Source organism: Sinohyriopsis cumingii, chromosome 2, assembly GCF_028554795.1.
Source record: "Sinohyriopsis cumingii isolate HCF-2022 chromosome 2, ASM2855479v2, whole genome shotgun sequence".
Lineage (NCBI taxonomy): Eukaryota > Metazoa > Mollusca > Bivalvia > Unionida > Unionidae > Sinohyriopsis > Sinohyriopsis cumingii.
This window is the reverse complement of record NC_142962.1, coordinates 119,127,969-119,149,747: the sequence shown is the minus strand read 5'-3', so window position 1 is coordinate 119,149,747 and position 21,779 is coordinate 119,127,969. Positions and strand designations below refer to the sequence as shown.

The 21,779-nt window shown below is 35.1% G+C and overlaps 1 long non-coding RNA gene across 1 annotated transcript in view; it reads right to left on the bottom strand.

Annotated features, from left to right (window-relative positions):
• Positions 1–3,372: 3,372 nt before the first annotated feature.
• The window catches only part of LOC149805688 (uncharacterized), a 234,785-nt gene continuing 216,378 nt past the window's right edge, over positions 3,373–21,779 (bottom strand). The window contains exon 13 of the long non-coding RNA XR_016419768.1: positions 3,373–3,632. This is a non-coding gene — a long non-coding RNA (uncharacterized LOC149805688). The remainder of the gene's footprint in view (positions 3,633–21,779) is intronic.

Genomic DNA, 21,779 nt, shown 5'->3' with positions numbered 1-21,779 from the left:
AGGCTGTGATTAACTTACTACTACTTGAGGCTGTGATTAACTTACTATTACATGAGGCTGTGATTAACTTACTATTACACGAGGTTGTGATTAACTTACTATTACATGAGGCTGTGATTAACTTACTATTACATGAGGCTGTGATTAACTTACTATTACACGAGGCTGTGATTAACTTACTATTACATGAGGCTGTGATTAACTTACTACTACTTGAGGCTGTGATTAACTTACTATTACATGAGGCTTTGATTAACTTACTATTACATGAGGCTGTGATTAATTAACTTACTATTACACGAGGCTGTGGTTAACTTACTAGTACATGAGGCTGTGGTTAACTCACTATTACATGAGGCTGTGGTTAACTTACTATTACACGAGGCTGTGATTAACTTACTATTACACGAGGCTGTGATTAACTTACTACTACACGAGGCTGTGATTAACGTACTATTACACGAGGCTGTGGATAAATTACTATTTCATGAGGCTGTGGTTAACTTACTATTACATGAGGCTGTGATTAACTTACTACTAATTGAGGCTGTGATTAACTTACTATTACACGAGGCTGTGATTAACTTACTATTACACGAGGCTGTGGATAAATTACTATTTCATGAGGCTGTGGTTAACTTACTATTACATGAGGCTGTGGTTAACTTACTATTACACGAGGCTGTGATTAACTTACTATACACGAGGCTGTGGATAAATTACTATTTCATGAGGCTGTGGTTAACTTACTATTACATGAGGCTGTGGTTAACTTACTATTACATGAGGATGTGATTATCTTACTATTACATGAGGCTGTGATTAACTTACTATTACACGAGGCTGTGATTAACTTACTATTACATGAGGATCTGATTAACTTACTATTACCTGAAGCTGTGATTAATTCTTTGTCCTCATGTATTCTGACGTACATTAACAATGCAACAAAATAAACACCAATCCATTTTCAGGTTCTAAGACGAAACATAAATATCTGACTTCTGAAGTTTTACTGTTTTGAAATGCCTACATAATTTTAACATGATTGGAACCGCAAGATAAATTGTGTTGGGATAATCTAGCATATGTCCTGCCAGTCATTCGCAGTGCTTTTCAAGAGATCAGGGATACATATACTTTTATAGTTTTCTTAGCCTGTTCTGATATGGATGATTTGCTACATTGTACAGCCTCTCAGAACCTAATGTCCTAATACAGTGGAGGTCCAGGGTAGCTGAATGATCTAAGACATTTGTCATTTCATATCAATCACGCCTATCGTTTCTGCCCGCATGGATTGTGGTCTCGGCTTGACCAACATGGGTATGTCAGAAAGCTGGCCAGTAGCTTCCTGCTGCTCAGTGGTTATTTCTGGGGGTCTTTCTGGGTTCTTCCTTCGTCTGATGTAACTGTCTGCTACGTATATTATGTTCTGAAAGAACAAATTAGCGTTGTATCCTGTAACACCAAACCAAACCAAACACAGTGTAATCAGTTCATAGCAATCGAAATATTCCAAAATTGGGCAATATGTTATAGATTAAAAAGGAACATAGTTACTTGCATCTTGATATTGGAAGAGATATAAATAAAAAGTAATCGATCTTTCAGTTTACTGTTGCTACACTACAAAATTTACCGTGGACATGAATGGCACATACTACATTCATATGATGACTTTATCCCTCTTAATGACATTGATCGAAGGGACACGAATATTGCGTGACACTGTGTAGACGTGGGTAAAGTTTCAACAAAATAACTATATGGTGCTTAAATTTAACATTCATACTGATACAGAAACAGACCACTGACTTACATTATCCTTTATCCTAACGTAAACCAAGAGTCAGGGGTGTGACTGTGAATGCATAAAACACAGTCAAACCAAGAATATATTCATTGGTTCCAAAGTTATATCCATACATGGCAAGAAGTAGCTGATTTAATTTGACTCTTGCAGTGACCATGACCACGAGGCAGAGGGAATGGCTTTGACATAATAATAATAAGGTGGGTCTAGTACCGAGCCGAATCTTCAGAAGCTCTAGGCACTTTACTCAATTAGATAACACATACTAACATATACAACGACAATACTATGAAAATAAACACCATGAAATTACAAAACAAAAACATGCTGACAACATATAATGATGTAAACATTATTAAGTCTTAAGTCTGTTCTTGTAATCCAAATAGGCGAGTTTTAAGGGCCTTCTTGGATGAGATCACCGTGTCCTTGTGTCTAAGATACACGGACAATTCGTTCCTTGTAGCTGGACACTGGTACGCAAAAGAACCATGTCCGCATGAATTGGTTTTAATAGTGGGAAGAATGAGAATCCAAGTCTCAGATGAGTGCCAGTTTCTAGATCGGTGTACACTTGGGTGAGGTCAAAAAGGTTGTGTTGGACTGGATGGAGCGAGTAAATGCAATGGGATATATTCAGTGGTTCAACAGTTATAATCCTTATAAAAATACAAGTCACATAATTATATTTCTTTTCATCACCTTTACCTTGAAGCAAGGTGCGTTAATATGATGTGTTACATCAACTGATCATTATATATATTTGGAAAAGTTTTAATTTAAATAATTAGTTCAAAGGTTATACACAGGGCAAGGTAAAAAAGGTTACAATAATGTTTTCACCAACCATGACCCTCACATCAGGAATGGAGCTTGGCTATGTCATGCGACACACACACACACACACACACACACACACACACGAACACTATATATATATATATATATATATATATATATATATATATATATATATATATATATATATATATATATATATATATATATATATATATATATATATATATACACACACACACACACTCTTTAGCAGTTTCATTAGAATGTATTCTGTGGTTCATGAGTTATACTCTTCCTGAACAAGGACAATGACAGCTACTTCTTCACTTGCAGAGACCTTCAGACGGCATAGCTATGGCATGTGACACACTGCCTACAAATGACATATACTTTAACAAACTTTCATCTGACTATATTAAGTGGTTCAAAAGCTGTACCCTTGCAAAGATACAAGTAATACATATGCATGTTCTGTTGCTGTGAGTTTGACCTTGGGACAGAGGAAACGACTATGATATGTGACCCACTGTCCAGCCATGATATATTAATGATTAAAGTTTCATCACAAGGGAACATGAATATGGCACTGTCTATATATATATATATATATATATATATATATATATATAGAGAGAGAGAGAGAGAGAGAGAGAGAGAGAGTTAAGTGTTTAGGCTTGAATGAACAGTAACAAAAGAAAGAGTGAAAACGATGAGCTTTGAAAAATTTAACAAATAATTTAATTCCCTGGAGCAACACTATACAAAAAATTAAGAACTTACGGTTTTAAGAATCAAATCCAAAAATAATCCAAGAATAATCCATCAATTAAATTTTTGAAGTCCTAGTAATGAAATGTTCTAATGAATTCAACTTAGAGTCCCGACGAATAATCCAAAATGGAAGGCGATGACGTATAATGTAGTCTTTATGGTGCTGTATCGTCTACAGTTCTTTTTTAATTCCACATACAATAATATTCTTTGTCCAAGAATTCTGTAGAGCACTCAAATATTTCTAGAAAAAAGAATTAATCTTTTAGAATCCAACTAATTTGAATAAAAATTAAATTATAACTAAAAACTGCCACAACAGACACTTTTCAAAAACCCAATTGAGAGATTTCTCTCTAAGCATCACTATTAAAACTAAATAATTCGCAATTTCGGAAAGGCCAGAATTGCGAAATGGAGGCTGTTTACATATAAAGAAATGACGTAGCCCCAGTATGACCTTGATAAAACCAATCATTTTACTACGAGAAAAAAAGTTGTTTACTTCTTTCACTGATTTTTAAATCAAGGTCGGGAACTAGGTCAGCTTTAGGTGTTTTCAACTGAGGAGTCAATGTCAAACTATCTTCTGAAAAAATATAGAGTTCCTAGGAAACAAAAACTACATTATTCTGACATGTAATGAGATTTAAAAAAAGGATTTTAAAACTTACAATTAAATTAAATCAAATATATGTAAAACTTCCCGCCATAAAGAAAAAGAAAGATTTATATAATAAAACAGTCTTTTTACCATAAATTAATTATATATGAGGTTTAAAAAGCCTCTTATAATATTACACACAGTGTACAAAAGAAATAATACATTGTTATACACAGGATAGTGCGTCTGTCATTAAATTATCTTATCCCTTGATGTGCCTGATGTCAATATCATATTCGTGTAACAACAAACTCGACCTTAGTAGTCTTTGATTTTTATTTTTCATCTTGCCGATGAAAGTAAGGGGGTTGTGGTCACTAAACACAATGATCGAAGAAGAAGCTGAACTAATGAAAACTTCAAAATGTTGTAATGTCAATATCAAAGCCAAACATTCCTTCTCGACTGTTGAATAATTTCTTTGATACTTATTTAATTTCTTAGAAAAATAGTACACTGGATGATCAATACAATTTTCGTCTACTTGAATCAAAACTTTTCCACCCCCAACATTACTGGCATCAACAGGTAATTTAAATGATTGGCTGAAATTTGGAGCTATAAGAAATGGAGCGCTTTTAAGTATGGATTTTAACTTGTCAAAAGCCTCCTGGCATTTTTCAGTCTAAAGGAATTTGTTTTTCTTACTCAAAAAATGCTTCAGGGGTTCAGCAATTATATAAAAATTGGAACAGAATTTCCGATAGTATCCGGCCATACCTAAAAATCGCATCAGTTGCTTTTTATTTACAGGCACAGGGAATTCAGAGATATCCTTGACAATAACATCTATAGGTTTAACTAGTCCATGTCCAACGGTATATCCTAGAAAAGTTACACTAGCACGGCAGAACTCACTTTTGGAAAAATTAATTGTCAAACTTGCATCTGCGAGTTTGTGAAAGAACTTCCGAATTATTGCTAAATGTTCGTTACAGGTGTCGTTGTAGATGATGACATCATCGATGTAAGCATCACAATTGTCAAGACGAGAGGTAATCATATTCATGAGACTTTGAAAAATACTTGGCGACCCTTTCATCCCAAACGGCATTACTTTATACTGACAAAGTCCATCTGGAGTCACGAATGCCGAAAGTTCCTTTCCTCTTTCCGTAAGTGGAATTTGCCGAAATCATTTCAAAAGGTCATCTTTGCTTACATATTTGGCATTTCCGATCTTATCAATACAGTCACAGATTCTTGGTAATGGGAATGAACATGTTTTAGTCACACTATTCACCTTCATATAATACGGAAAGTTTCATCTGGTTTAGAAGAAGTCTGCATGGTGAACTCCAGTCACTTACTGGGCTCTATAAAATCATTCTCCAGCAGATACTGAATTTCTTTTTTCAAGTATTCCTGTTTGAGAGGGTTCATCCTGTACGGGTGTTGTTTCACAGGTTTGGAATTTACAATTTTGAACGTCATGGAATTTTTTCCCGTTCTTGTAGGAACATCTAGAAATAAGTGCTCACTTTCAAGAACATGTTGAAATAATAACTGTTTACGTTCATTTCTTTTTTGCTGTTGCAAATGTGAAAGTTTCTGACCCAGATCTTTCATAATTTCTGAATTCCGAAGATTTGTCACTCCAACATCAGTATACTCCGATGATATTCCTTCACGTAAATCTTCAGTGAGTCGGACAGGTACAACTAAATTAATTGCATGTTTAACCTCGTTCAAAATACTCCTTTGGTATGTTTATGTGGCAGAGTTGTTTTTGTTTTCGCCTCCCAGGAGTATTTATGATGTAATTTAAATCATTTTCCTGTCAAATGTGTAGGGACCATAATACTTGGCCTGAAGAGGATGTCGTGGTATGAGCAAGAGGGCAAGGACTATACCACCACGTTGAAAACTCCTTTCCTTCGAGTTTTTTTTTTATCCTATCTTGAATTCATTTTTGATTGAGTAGAGTGCAGATTTGCTCTTGCGACCTCACAAGCCTTTGACAACTTATACTTAAAATTGGAAACATAATCAAGAATATTAATTTCAGTATCTTCATTAGAAAGAAGTTTCTCTTTCAGCAACTTCAATGGTCAACGTACATTGTCCAAAAAACAGTTGAAAGGGACGGAAGCCTAGAGATTCTTGAACTGATTCCCTAACAGCAAACACTATTAACTGAATGCCTTCATCCCAATCTTTATCCGTATCAAAATAATATGATCGAATCATGTTTTTCACAGTCTGATGAAATTTTTCTAATGCCCTTTGGCTCGCAGGGTGATAGGCAGAAGATTTGAATTCTTGGATGCCCTAATTCGTATATCACTTGCTGGAAAATTCCAGACATGAAATTTGAGCCTTGATCAGACTGGACAGATATGGGTAGGCCAAACTGAGTTTAAAAAAACTTTATGAAATCTTTTACTATTGTTTTAGATTTCATATTCCTCAAAAGAATTGCTTCTGGAAACCTTGTTGACGCACACATAATGGTCAACATGTATTGGTTACCTGACTTGATCTTAGATAAGGGACCAATACAATCTACCATAGTTCTACTAAATGGTTCGTCAAAATCAGAAATAAGTTGTAGATGTGCCTTAGGCATTTTCTGATTCGGTTTTCCTACCATCTGACAAATACGACAAGACTTACATTATTTACGAACATCGATTTTGATTTTTGGCCAATAAAAGTGAATCAAGATCTTGTGCTAAGTCTTATTAATCCCTTAATGATGAGCAAAAGGAGTTTCGTGGGCCAAACTGAGTATTTCCTGTCTGTAAGGTTTTTGGAACTACAATTTGATAGTTCACTGACCACTCATCACCAGCAGGTACCTCGGGCGGTCTCCAATTTCGCATCAAAATTCCATTTTTAATGAATTAACAAACAGGGACTTCAGTTTCACTAATGGCCCTTTGAAATAAACATATCTCAGGATCTTTTTCCTGTTCAACGACAAGTAATTGTCGTTTGTCACCTTGATTAGAATAAAGATAATGAGTCGTTAAAAGAGGATCACTGTCATCAATACCTTCTGACTGATCCAAGCAAGGAGTGAAAATGACCTCATAAAAAGCCTGACCAATATATGTCAGCTAAAGGAATACTTTCCTCATCAACATCATTCTCAAGAGCTTTCTTTGCCATAGCTCTGGTAACTGCACAAGCTGTGAATAAATCAGGGAATTCTTTTTCAATTCGATCGACTTTCTGATCCAAACAAGGCTTGCCAGTTACAAGTGGATTAACCACACCATTTTCTCCAGCTGGGTCATTGCCTAGTAATAAATGAATGCCCTCGACGGGTAAAACAGACACTGTGCTGACGGTCACAGGTCCTGAGACTAAGTCTGATGCAAATTTACACAATGGAGAGGAACATTAACAAGCTGCACTCGATTCCCTGAATAAGAACACTCTCATTAGAAGAATACAATTCAGGAAAAGGCAAAGTACCTGACAATTAAAGACTCTGAGAAGCTCCTGTGTCCCTTAACATTTTAATAGGAATAAAAGTGATATAGAACCCTGCGATATGAATGGATCCTAATTCTCCATAATAAAATCAGTCTGGGGTTTATTAGACCCAACAAATGTATTGCTTTCAATTCATGACAGTGACCTTGCCCTCTCAGAAATAAGAGCATTTGGAATAGGTCTGTCTTGATTGTGATGCCTAATTTTCAATTTGTAGCAGTCAGAAATAACGTGTCCTTTCTTCTTGCAATACGTACACGTAGGAAGAGACAATGATTTTGGTCAAGCTTATCAGAAGCTTGATTCTTAAAAGCTGTGCTAGTTTGTGATTTAGAAGGGCTTGTATTAGCCGGAAAAAACTTTTCTGCCTGAAAACCGTTGAGTGGAAGTCTTATTTACAAAAGGAACTTTGTGAGTTAAAGAGTATTCATCAGAACCACGAGCAGCATTTTCCAAGGTTTCGATCTGATACTCGTCAAGATAAGTCTTAATGTCACTATGGACAGAGTTCTTGAACTCTTCAACTAATGTGAGTTTCTGAGACTTTCATAATCTTTATTAACCTTTCTAGAAGAGCACCATCGATCGTGTTTTTTTCCTATGCAAATTCTACATAGATCTGGTAAGCTTCTTTTTAAAAAAATATAGTTTCTGAATTTTTGCCGATAAGCATCAGGGACTAACTCATAACCCATCAAGATATAGTCCTTAACTACATCCTAGTCAGCACTCGGCTCTAGTGACAGTGAAATGTAAATATCACGAGCTCTACCAGTGAGTTCACAATGCAATACTAGAGTCCAGTACTCTCCTGGCCACTTCAAACTCTCAGCATTTTTTCAAAATAAGGAACACATATGTCTACTTCTTCCAGAAAAGGAGGCACTAATTTGATATTTCTTAAAACATCAAAAGTAGGGGAGGATTTTCCTTTTGCTAGCTCTAATTCTCTTTACCAAATTTGAAATTCTCTTTCATCCTTCTCCGATTGTAAATGCATTTGTTCTTTCTCCTTCTCAAATTCCATGTGCATTACTTTCATATCTTTCTGAAACTGTATTTGTCTTACTGCCATCTCTCTTTCCATTTGTATCTGTTCTATCTGAAACTGTATTTGTCTTACTGCCATCTCTCTTTCCATTTGTATGTGTTCTATCTGAAACTGTATTTGTCTTACTGCCATCTCTCTTTCCATTTGTATCTGTTATATCTGAAACTGAACCTATCTTATCTCTGATTCCACCTTTTTTAGCTGGACTTTCACTTTCAAAATTTCCAACCAGTCCTATGTAAAATTCAGAAAATTCTCTTCTTTTGATGATATTTGAGAAAAAGCTTGCCGATTTCACTAAAGATTTCAAAATTGTAAAGGAATGCTTGAGATTTTTAAAAGATTTCCAAAACTAGGGGAATTTAAATTTCAAAAAACAAAGTTTTCTGAAATATTTTAGGCGAAATTCAAAATAATACCGGATTAGCCCCCAATTCTTATGTTACATGCTTAGGCTCGAATAAACAGTAACGAAAGAAAGCGTGAAAACAACAAGCTTTGAAACATTTAACAATTAATTTATTTCCCTGGAAAAACGCTATAAAATAAAAAATAAGAACGTACGATTTTAAGAATCAAATCCAAAAATAATCCAAGAATAATCCACGAATTAAAGTTTAGAAGTCCTAGTAATGAAATGTTCTAATGAAGTCAAGTTTAAGTCCCAAAGAAAACTCTGAAATGGAGGGCGATGACATATAATGTAGTCTTTATGGTGCTGTATCATTTACAGTTCTTTTTTAATTCCACAGACAATAATAGTCCCGTGTTTGACTTTCCAAATAAAATTTAAATAAATGTCTTTGTCCACGAATTCTGTATGAGCACTCAACTATTACCATGAAAAAAGAATCTTTTCGAAGCTAAAGAATTTGAATAAAAATTAAATTATAACTCCAAACTGCCACAACAGACACTTTCCAGTGTAAAGAAAAAAGCCTAACTGAGAGAGATCTCTATAATCATCAGTATTAAAACTAACTAATGCGCAATTTTGGACAGCCCAGAATTGCAAAATGGAGCCTGTTTACATATAAAAAAATTATGTAGCCCCAGTATGACCTTGGTAAAAACCAATCATTTTACTCTGAGAATAAAAAGTTGTTTACTTCTTTCACTGATTTCTAAATCATGGTTGGGAACTAAATCAACTTTATGTGTTTACAACTGAATAGTCAAGGTCAAACTATTTTCTGAAACAATATCAAGTTCCTAATAAACAAAACTACATTATTTTGACATGTAATGAAATTAAAAATAAAAAGATTTTAATACTTACAAACAATTAAATTAAATCAAATATAAATTATATATATATATATATATATATATATATATATATATATATATATATATATATATATATATATATATATATATGTGTATATATATATATATATATATATATATATATATATATATATATATATATATATATATATATATATATATATATATAGAGAGAGAGAGAGAGAGAGAGAGATAGAGAGAGAGAGAGAGAGAGAATTTCAAGAAGATCACTTGTACCATGACAATGTTATGGGCCAGACAAACAAATGTTAACAGATGGACAATACCTGAAAATACCTGCACATACTAGAACAGATTCAGTAAGGGCATATGAAAATATTTATTTTAGGATGAAGTGGAAAACTGAAAATAGTACAGTTGCCACTAACACGGCACAGTGATATCTTGGCCAAAAGAAAAGTAAAGAATGACCAGTTTACGATGTATCGGGAATGACTTGAGTCAAAATCTGGTTTGTAAACAACACATCTGGTTAAGATTCAGTTTGTAAACAATGCATCCAGTTAAAATTTGGTTTGTAAAGAATCCATAGTAGGTCTGAAGGTCACGATCCACACCAAATGTATTGCTGATGGTTTTAAATGAGAACCATTATACTAGTATTTCATGTGATGGCAAATGACAATCATTGTTAATTAGAATTGCCATGGGCCAGTAAAATTTCATCTCTTTACAATGGAAGTGTTAGTGCATTTGCTTTTATATGTTCAAAGTTGAGACATTGGCAAGCTATCTGAACTAGCAAGAAGATGAATGCTCAGAGACAGATAATAGATCAGACCATGTACATGTTGTACAGTTGTTGTTTTGGGGTTTAATGTCATTTCTAAGTGCTACATATGCCATGTATGGAGGTCAGTTGGAGGAAGAACCTAGGAAAACCCCCAGTAAAAACTATGACCCACAGGAAGCTGCTGGCAGCTTTTTTACATACCCACAATGGCTGATCCATAGACTCAAACCCATACGGACAAAGGGACCAGGTATATATAACATATTGATGCAGGCAACATAAGCAATTATGAATGTACATTTTTTATAATTAGCTGTTTTGTCACTTAAGCAAGAGGGAATAGTAACTCAGATGAAACATGAGATTTAGGTTTGGTTTGGTTTTGAGTTGATGTTTTAGGTCATTTAGTGCTGAGGAGTAAAGTGTTGCCTTGTCCTAAGCTAATCTGATGGTAAGATTGAAACCATTACCATTTTAGTTATGAGTCTACCATGTCAACTACTGAGTCACCTTGGCTCAGTTACCTGCACTTGACATATCACTGTATACCAGTCAAACTCTAACACATGATGATACATATGGACAGACCACTAATACTATTGCAGGGAAAACTGTATAGTATCCTGTGTGATACAAGTATACTTGGAAGCTCAGTGTATCCCCCAGGGGTGTAAAATTGAGGGTTAAGAAAAACCTTGGTGTCAGAAATGGGGGTCAAATAAAAAAATGTGTTGGTAAAAAATATACTGACAAATTTTCATCTGACCCATACTTTTTCAGTTTAAAATCGGATATTGCAACTAACACAACATACTCTCTCTAAAAATACAAATAAACCAACACACACAATTAATACACCAGTGCACTGTCCATTCAAATCCTTTGCATACCCCCCGCAAAACCAAAAACCGCAAGACAACAAAATGTGTGCATCAATTTCTCCATGTGCATCCCTGACGCACAAATGTGCTTAAAGGGAAACTCTGTAAACTTGACAGAGACTAATGTCCAACACCTAGCCAATTTCCATTATTTTTCAAATACAAATATACAAATTCAAATCATCATTAACTTCCATATCTTTCAGCCATTTTTCATGAAATTTTCTGTTGGGTGTAGATGCTAAACAAATCAAGAATAATTATGGAGGTGGATTATGTGTCAACATAGAACACACTGAATTTATCTGATGTTACAAGTAGATGTGATAGGTCAATTAAACATTCAGTCTAAATGATCCATATACAGCCCATGGATTTGTTTTTCAGTACCAGTTATGTAGCTAAAAATCAACACCATGAGTGTTCATTTAACTGGATTTGTTTTAACTTACTGTACTCTTATTACAATGTCTATACAACCACCATGTGGAGAAAAGGTATTAAAACAGATGTACATATTACAATTGTATGGACATCATATGTTATGTCTGTTCAACTGGAATATATAAAGATGGGTATGAACATCTAGCATCCTGGTGTGACAGTTCCAATTTGTACCTACTAACCCAGCAAAGGATGATGCAGGAAACATGGCCTGAAAAATTGGAAGTTGTGTTATTGATTATTAGGGCTGTGTAATTGAAAGTGAAATTTCATAAGCAGAACAGTGATTTTTAGTGGTTATGGCTGTCATCCCCTGATTAACATTTCAATTTTTGACATTTGGGAAAACTGACTTTAATTAAAGGTGAGGAGTGTGATAAAACAGGTGATATTTTTATTTACTTGATCTGTCACGACTCTATCGTCTTAAACTAAGTACCAGAAAAGAGCAAAAACTATCAAATTTTGTAAAAATCAACAAATATTTTATTTCCTTAGAATTTAAAAAAAAAATAATATTTATAAAGAATTAACAGTATTGTGAGTTAAATCCCAAATAGTCTTAAAAGTTCAATCACAAGTCCAAATGTATAAAAAAAAGTTCCATTTCAATTCCAATGGTGTTCCAAATAAATTCTAATATTGAATGTGATTATGTGCATTTAGTCTCAAATGTGCTGCTGTACTAATGACCTGTCAAAAGTCTTTTGATGTAACACAATAATATGTCCTTGAATAAATTCACTATGATTTTAAATTAATATTTTAGTCAAAGAATATTACTGAGCTCTCCAGTGAATAATAATTTGAATAAATAAATCCAACCAAATTAAAAATGGAACGAAACAAAAAGAATGAACTGAATCTGTTCAAGATGTAAAGGTAAGAATGAATATTCCTAATGTAAACATGATTATATACCCCTCTACTTGACCTAGGTTGTAATTACCATTTTCTGGAAATACACTGTCAACTTAATGGGAAATTATCATTCTGTAAGGTTTTAAGGACAACATCATGGCTGTATCTTTATTCTAAACCAAAGTATCCATGTTTACAATTAATAATGACCTGAATAGCTAACCCACAATCATAGAGAAATATTAGGTATGTATAATGCTTTATACAAAATAAAAGTCACTTGTCAGGTACAACATTAACTTGATTTTGGAAGGTCAAGTACAAAATATAGATATACTAAATATAAAAACATTAATAAAAACAAAGCAAAAAAAAAGAATACAAATTAAATATACATAACAGATTTCAGAAAGGCTAAGTTGCTCCGCAAAAGTTACAAGATACAACTGTTATATAGCCCCGAGATTCAAACAGAAAATTTTGTAAACATTTTAGATCCTCACTTTACAAAGTGAATGTACCACTTAAGAAAACAGTAAAGTGCTTCAAAGTTGAAAAGTTAAAAGTACAAAGTGTTCTTAACCTACTTCATCTTTGTAGAGGTCAACACATAACAACCTACTTCATCTTTGTAGAGGTCAACACATAACAACCTACTTCATCTTTGTAGAGGTCAACACATAACAACCTACTTCATCTTTGTAGAGGTCAACACATAACAACCTACTTCATCTTTGTAGAGGTCAACACATAACAACCTACTTCATCTTTGTAGAGGTCAACACATAACAACCTATTTCATCTTTGTAGAGGTCAACATATAACAACCTACTTCATCTTTGTAGAGGTCAACACATAACAACCTACTTCATCTTTGTAGAGGTCAACATATAACAACCTACTTCATCTTTGTAGAGGTCAACATATTACAACCTACTTCATCTTTGTAGAGGTCAACATATAACAACCTACTTCATCTTTGTAGAGGTCAACATATAACAACCGTTTCTTACATTAATTCTGTGCTCTATAACAAGGATGTTTCATTGTTCCTGGTATTTACTTCAAGGATGTGTCCGTGAAAGGACTGCATTTTCGTCTTTGTTCTCGTGTAAAAAAATGGAACTGGAGTTATACAGTACACATATTTGGCCAGTTCAGAAAGCTGACAGCAGGAATTTAAGAATGCTTAGCATGAAGTTAAACTAATTTCACAGCAGAGAAAGTTTTTGAACATTTCATAAAGTCTGATCAAATCATATTTATTCATAAAATACTGATTTCTTCTTTCATTTAAGTTTGAAAACAAGAAATGTGTTCACAGAAAAAGATGCCATACCTCGGTGCATGGAAGGTGACCTTAATGCATACATTTAAGAAAACCAGATTAGCATGGTTAAATATAGGTCACTACCACTGTTGTGGGTCAGCACAAAAATTCGCTTAAAAAAATTACTTTCCTGCTTTTATTGTTAAGGTTATGGTGAATCTGGAAAGGGACATTGGTAGTTTGCATGCCTTGAAATCCTTCATAAATCCCTCATGTTGTACACATATTCCATTTATATACAATCACAATGGGCATTTTAGAGATAGTATCTGTACTGTACAAATGGTGTCTGATACACTTGTCAGCTCAGATAAGGAAAATTTATGTACTCACATTTAGAACAATAGTAAAGCATAGTATATGTCCTTCCCTCATGTCATGTGTATTACAAAAAGCTGACATCACTCATACTAGCTATACCCATGTCTTGGATGACATTACATACCATTTGAAAGTCAGATTTTCTCTAAATAATAAATCAAAATGCAAAAACTTTTGTAATTCATGAATATTCTGTCATAAAAATGGCACTTATATGGCCAAGCATTCTTATTAATAATTTTGAAATTCAAGACTCCCTTCTGATCTGACCTGGTTATTTAAAAAAAAGTACCCCTCCCCCATTACAATAACCAATATCTGAAAAAAGAGTGACCTGGATTGAGTGGCTGTCTATTTTCAAAGGAGAGGTTTGTTCTACATAGCAACTGAGACTCAAATAAACAGGGCTATTTGAAGGTGGTGAGAGTAGGAAGTTTCACTGTTTAGTATCTGTTCATTTACACTGCAAACAATGTATACTCCAATTTGCTGTGATGTAAAATGATGGTGGGAAATTCTGGTCACCCTCACTATGATGCTTTATGGGAAGTCATAAATGTTTACCATGTTATAGGCAGGGTTGCTTTACACTGAGGTACATGACATGGACAATTTAGTTAACAACTAAGACAGAATCCATGACCATATCTGTTATGGCAGGGACAATGTTATAATGGGATCCATCTCATATGTCAGAGACAATGTAATGTGCTAAAGGGATCCAGGACCATACCTGTTTAATATCTAGGACAATGTTATAATGAGATCCAGGTTCATACTGTTTAATGTCAGGGACAGTGCTATAATGGCATCAATGACCATACCTATTTTATATCAGGGACTATGTTGTAATGGGGATCCAGGACCATACCTGTTTTATATCAGGGACTATGTTGTAAAGGGATCCAGGACCATACCTGTTTTATATCAGGGACAATGCTATAATGGGATCCAGGACCATACCTGTTTTATATCAGAGACAGTGCTATAATGGGATCCAGGACCATACCTGTTTCATATCAGAGACAGTGCTATAATGGAATCCAGGACCATACCTGTTTTATATCAGGGACTATGTTGTAAAGGGATCCAGGACCATACCTGTTTTATATCAGGGACAGTGTTATAATAGGATCCAGGACCATACCTGTTTTATGTCAGGGACAATGGTATATAGGGATCCAGGACCATACCTGTTTTATATCAGGGACAGTGCTTTAGTGGGATCCAGGACCATACCTGCTTTATATCAAAGACAATGCTATAATGGGATTCAAGACCATACTTGTTTTATATCAGGGACAGTGCTATAATGGGATTCAAGACCATACCTGTTTTATATCAAGGACAGTGCTATAATGGGATCCAGGACTATACCTGTTTTATGTCAGGGACAATGCTATAATGGGATTCAGGAACATACCTGTTTTATATCAGAGACAGTGCTTTAGTAGGATCCAGGACCATAACTGTTTTATATCAGGGACAGTGCTTTAGTGGGATCCAGGACCATACCTGTTTTATATCAGGGACAGTGCTATAATGGGATCCAAGACCATAACTGTTTTATATCAGGGACTATGTTGTAATTGGATCCATGACCATACCTATTTTATATCAGAGACAGTGCATTATTGGGATTCAGGACCATACCTGTTTTACATCAGGGACAGTGCTATAATGGGATCCAGGACCATACCTGTTTTATATCAGAGATAGTGTTATAATGGGATCCAAGACCATATCTGTTTTATATTAGGGACAGTGATACAATGGGATCCAAGACCATACATATTTTAAATCAGGGACAGTGCTATAATGGGATCCAGGACCATACCTATTTTATATCAGGGACAGTGCTATAATAGGATCCAGGACCATACCTGTTTTATATCAGGGACAGTGCTATAATGGGATCCAGGACCATATCTGTTTTACATTAGTGACAGTGCTTTAATGGGATCCAGGATCATACCTGTTTTATATCAGGGACAGTGCTATAATGGGATCCAAGACCATACCTGTTTTATATCAGGGACAGTGCTATAATGGAATCCAAGACAATATCTGTTTTATATTAGGGACAGTGATATAATGGGATCCAAGACCATACCTATTTTAAATCAGGGACAGTGCTACAATGGGATCCAGGACCATACATATTTTATATCAGGGACAGTGCTATAATAGGATACAGGACCATACCTGTTTTATATCAGGGACAGTGCTATAATGGGATTCAGGACCATATCTGTTTTACATTAGGGACAGTGCTATAATGGGATCCAGGATCATACCTGTTTTATATCAGGGACAGTGCTATAACGGGATCCAAGACCATATCTGTTTTATATTAGGGACAGTGCTATAATGGGATCCAAGACCATAACTGTTTTATATTAGGGACAGTGCTATAATGGGATCCAAGACCATACCTGTTTTATATCAGGGACAGTGCTATAATGGGATCCAAGACTATATCTGTTTTATATTAGGGACAGTGCTATAATGGGATCTAAGGCCATAACTGTTTTATATCAGGGACAGTGCTATAATGGGATCCAGGACCATACCTGTTTTATATAAGGGACTATGTTATAATGGGATCCAGGACCATACCTGTTTTATATTAGGGACAGTGTTATGCTAGGTGCTTTATACTAAGGGCCAATTAATTCACTTTAAATGAAATACTGAACAAACAGTGCACACTCTGCTCTGCCAGTGCATTATGTTATGACAGAGCTTGATCAGTGCTGTTTGTAGTTAGGCACAAGCATACATCAGTAAATACAGTATTTAAGCCATTAGCAAAAGGTCTTAAGGACATTTATAAGAGCTCTTTTCCCCAACCATCAATAAAGTCATTGTCAAGACCACTTGAGCCAGCCTATTTCCCCATGATCCTTTCATCTTCCTGCTTATTATCTGGACATGAAATGTCTTGGCTACATGGATCATGTCTTAATTGAGTAAAATAATTCACTGTTATGGGATCCTGGACATCAGGAACTTATCATTTCAACCTCATACGAATGGATATGAATGCATAATTGTAATGAAACTATCACTAAAATAACTAGCCGATGGTTGCATGAATCTATGGTTGACAAATTTCCAAATCCACACATTTGTCCATCAGATTGTGACAGATCAAACATTTTAAAGGACAAATGGTATTCACTGGTTACATGCAAAGTTTTATGTAACATTAATTGCATTAAAGGCTTGTCAGAGATTTTTAGTTTGATGGACCCACACAGAAATTATGGTTACTGTATCAGTGCTTTCATTAAGGGATAGCCTGGCATGACCAATAAATACAATTTTCAGTCATCTTTGCTAGCTAATATTGAACATCAACCCTTGGCATTCTTTAGCAAGTGCAAACAGTGTTTAAATTAAGTGTCCTCATTTGGACAAAAATGTTCCTGTCAATAGCATGCAAATTAAAAGCTAGTCAGTTATTCTTCAGTCAGGCAACTTCCATGATGTTCAGATGTTCAATAGGGCAACTTCCATGATGTTCAGCTGTTCAATAGAGCAACTTCCATGATGTTCGGCTATTCAATAGAGCAACTTTCATGAAGTTAAGCTGTTCAATAAGGCAACTTCCATGATGTTCTGCTGTTCATAGGGCAACTTCCATGATGTTCGGCTATTCAATAGAGCAACTTTCATGAAGTTAAGCTGTTCAATAAGGCAACTTCCATGATGTTCTGCTGTTCATAGGGCAACTTCCATGATGTTCGGCTGTTGTTGTTGTTGTTGTAGGGTTTAATACCATTATTCAGCACATGATAGGCTATACATGGCGGCCAGTATTAATGGTGGCAGAAGAACCCGGTAAATCCCTGGAAAGAACAACCTACCCTTGAGAAGCTACTGGCAAGCTTTCTCACATACCCACAGTGGCTGAATCCGAGACTTGAACCTACGCAGAGAGAGGTGATATGGCAGTGATCAGTAACGGAGAGCACTTTAGACCACTTGGCCACTCAGGGCCCCTTCGGCTGTTCAATAGGCAACTTTCATGATATTCAGTTGTTCAATAGGGCAACTTCAATGAAGTTCTGCTATTGAATAGGGCAACTTCCATGATGTTCAGGTATTCAATAGGGCAACTTCCATGATGTTCAGGAACTCAATAAGGTAACTTTCATGATACTCAAGTGTTCAAAAAGGCAACTTCCATGATGTTCAGGTATTCAATAAAGCAACTTCCATGATGTTCAGGTATTCAATAGAGCAACTTCCATGATGTTCAGGTATTCAATAGAGCAACTTCCATGATGTTCAGGTATTCAATAGAGCAACTTCCATGATGTTCAGGTATTCAATAGGGCAACTTCCATGATGTTCAGGTATTCAATAAGGCAACTTCCATGATGTTCAGGTATTCAATAGAGCAACTTCCATGATGTTCAGGTATTCAATAAGGCAACTTCCATGATGTTCAGGTATTCAATAAGGCAACTTCCATGATGTTCAGGTATTCAATAGAGCAACTTCCATGATGTTCAGGTATTCAATAGGGCAACTTCCATGATGTTCAGGTATTCAATAAGGCAACTTCCATGATGTTCATGTATACAGAAGACGATGTTCAGGTATACAGTAAGACAACTTCCATGATGTTCAGGTATACAGTAAAACAACTTCCATGATGTTCAGGTATTCAATAGAGCAACTTCATGATGTTCAGGTATTCAATAAGACAACTTCCATGATATTCAGGTATACAGAAGATGATGTTCAGGTATACAGTAAGACAACTTCCATGATGTTCAGGTATACAGAAGACGATGTTCAGGTATACAGTAAGACAACTTCCATGATGTTCAGGTATTTAGAAAGGCAACTTCACTGATGTTCAGGTGATCAATAAGGCAACTTCCATTATGCTCATACTAGACATTGTCTCAAAATAAGAACTTATATGACATGTTTAAATTAGAGAAACTTACGTGTGAAATGTAATTGTTTACTGAGACCATTGACTATTCCTAACAATCTACCATGCATACTCTCTTATTAGTCAAAGTGCAGACAACAAAGATCCTGATCTGTTAGAGCATAATGCACCTGCAGATTAGGGTCTATGTTGCTTGTTCAACTGATTACTCCTAAGAAACTGCATAGATCTGCCAGTGCATTATGTGATGGCAGATCTGTGTCTATGCAGTTTGCAGTTGGACTAGACTTGTGATTATGTACAGTACCAATTCAAATGTAACAACAGATCTGATTGGCTCAGTTTTTCAGCTGCATAAAGCCAGATAGTGGAGCCTTAGATATTGTTTCCATTTAAAAATAGATGCCAAGGGTTGATGCAGAAAAAAGTAGATTGGTAACATATAAATCAACACACATGTACACACTAGTACTATAAAAACTATTGCATAAAGCCTAATTTTTATTTCAATTGTCAGTGTCAGAGACAAGACAATGCACTATGCTGTGACTGAGTGATTGATATTTGAGTTAGTTTAACTCATTTTCTATCATTTAGCATTGATGATACGATGACTCTCACTAGTGCACACTTTTGCATAAGATGAACTATAACTCCAGCTATCAATTTGGACATGTGTATGTTTGTTACTTCTAAAATGAGCACTCTTGTGGATTTTCATTTAATTCATTTTTAAAAGATTTTAAAAAAATTATCACCATAAAGAATACTCAGACTTTCCTGTTGTTTTACTTCTTTTTGTGTGTGTGCGTGTGTTACAAAAGTGTGTTGTCCAAGTTGGGGAGTTTCACTGATGATCACAGAGGTGTCACATTTCCAAACATACTCAAGTGTAAGTTGGGTCCAACTACAAACTGCATAGATTCAGATCTGCTGTTGGATAATGTGCTGGCAGATCTGGGTCATTGCAGTTTGCTAGGAATAATCAGCAGAGTAAATAACATAGACCCTGATCTCCTGGTACATTATACAATGACAGATCAAACTCTATGTTGTTTGCATTGGACCTGACTTATAAGCAAGTGTAGATGGTGTAGTTATATACTACTATAGTATATTGCTTGTATGTGTGTGTGTGTGTGATTTGGATTTTTAACGTAGCAATTTTTCAGTCATATCGCTACGATGTCCCACCCAGTCACATTATCCTGACACCAGGCCGACCAGTCCTAAGACTAACCTCTTAATGCCAAGTGCCAAGTGAGGCAGCTGTTAGTATCATTTGTATAAGTCTTTGGTATGATTCGACAGGGATTGAACCCACAACCTCCCTCATCTGAGGCAGATGCTCTAACCACTAGACCACCGGAGTGGTATATTACTTGTAAATTTTTTGTTTTATAGTCTTTCAGTTGTTGTGTACCATGACTCCAGAAAAATAAGTTTTTTGTTCACCTTCATTTTTCATTTTTTTAAAAAAATTACCTTATTAAAGTTTTCCACATTTTCTGATCTGAGAATAAACTGAAAATTATAACTAGCATATTTATTAATTATTAATTTAATTGTACTGTCAGCAGCATGGTTGTTGAGACTTTTTCATTTAAGTCTGTTAAAGTCCATTAGATTTCTGAGTGGCAGGGCTGCAACCCCAAATCACATTCCCCAGCTGCCCTTTCTGGTTAGAACTTTAACCTTTTAAAAGGAAAAACAAAAAACATTGGCCATATTTTTAGCAAACTTTAAAACATGTACATCCCAGATCTGCCTGCAAGTCTGAAATTGTATATCATGCTCTACTACTACTGGTACTACTAACAACATAGGCCTTGAATTGATAGTTTAATGATACAGGCCTTAAATTGATTGTTTAATGATACAGGCCTGGAATTAATTGTTTCATAATACAGGCCTGGAATTTATTGTTTCATAATACAGGCCTGGAAGTGATTGTTTCATAATACAGGCCTTGACTTGATTGTTTCATAATACAGGCCTGGAATTTATTGTTTCATAATACAGGCCTGGAATTGATTGTTTAATGATACAGGCCTTGAATTGATTGTTTCATATTACAGGCTGGAATTGATTGTTTCATAATACAGGCCTGGAATTGATTGTTTCATAATACAGGCCTGGAATTTATTGTTTCATCATACAGGCTTGGGATTGATTGTTTAATGATACAGACCTTGATTTGATTATTTAATAATACAGGCCCTCAATAGATTGTTTAGTACAGGCTTTGAATTGATTGTTTAATAATACAAGCCCTTAATAGATTGTTTAATACAGGCTTTGAATTGATTATTTAATAATACAGGCCCTCAATAGATTGTTTAATACAGGCTTTGAATTGATTGTTTAATGATACAGGCCTTGACTTGTTTCATAATACAGGTCCTGAATTGATTGTTTAATGATACAGGCCTTGAC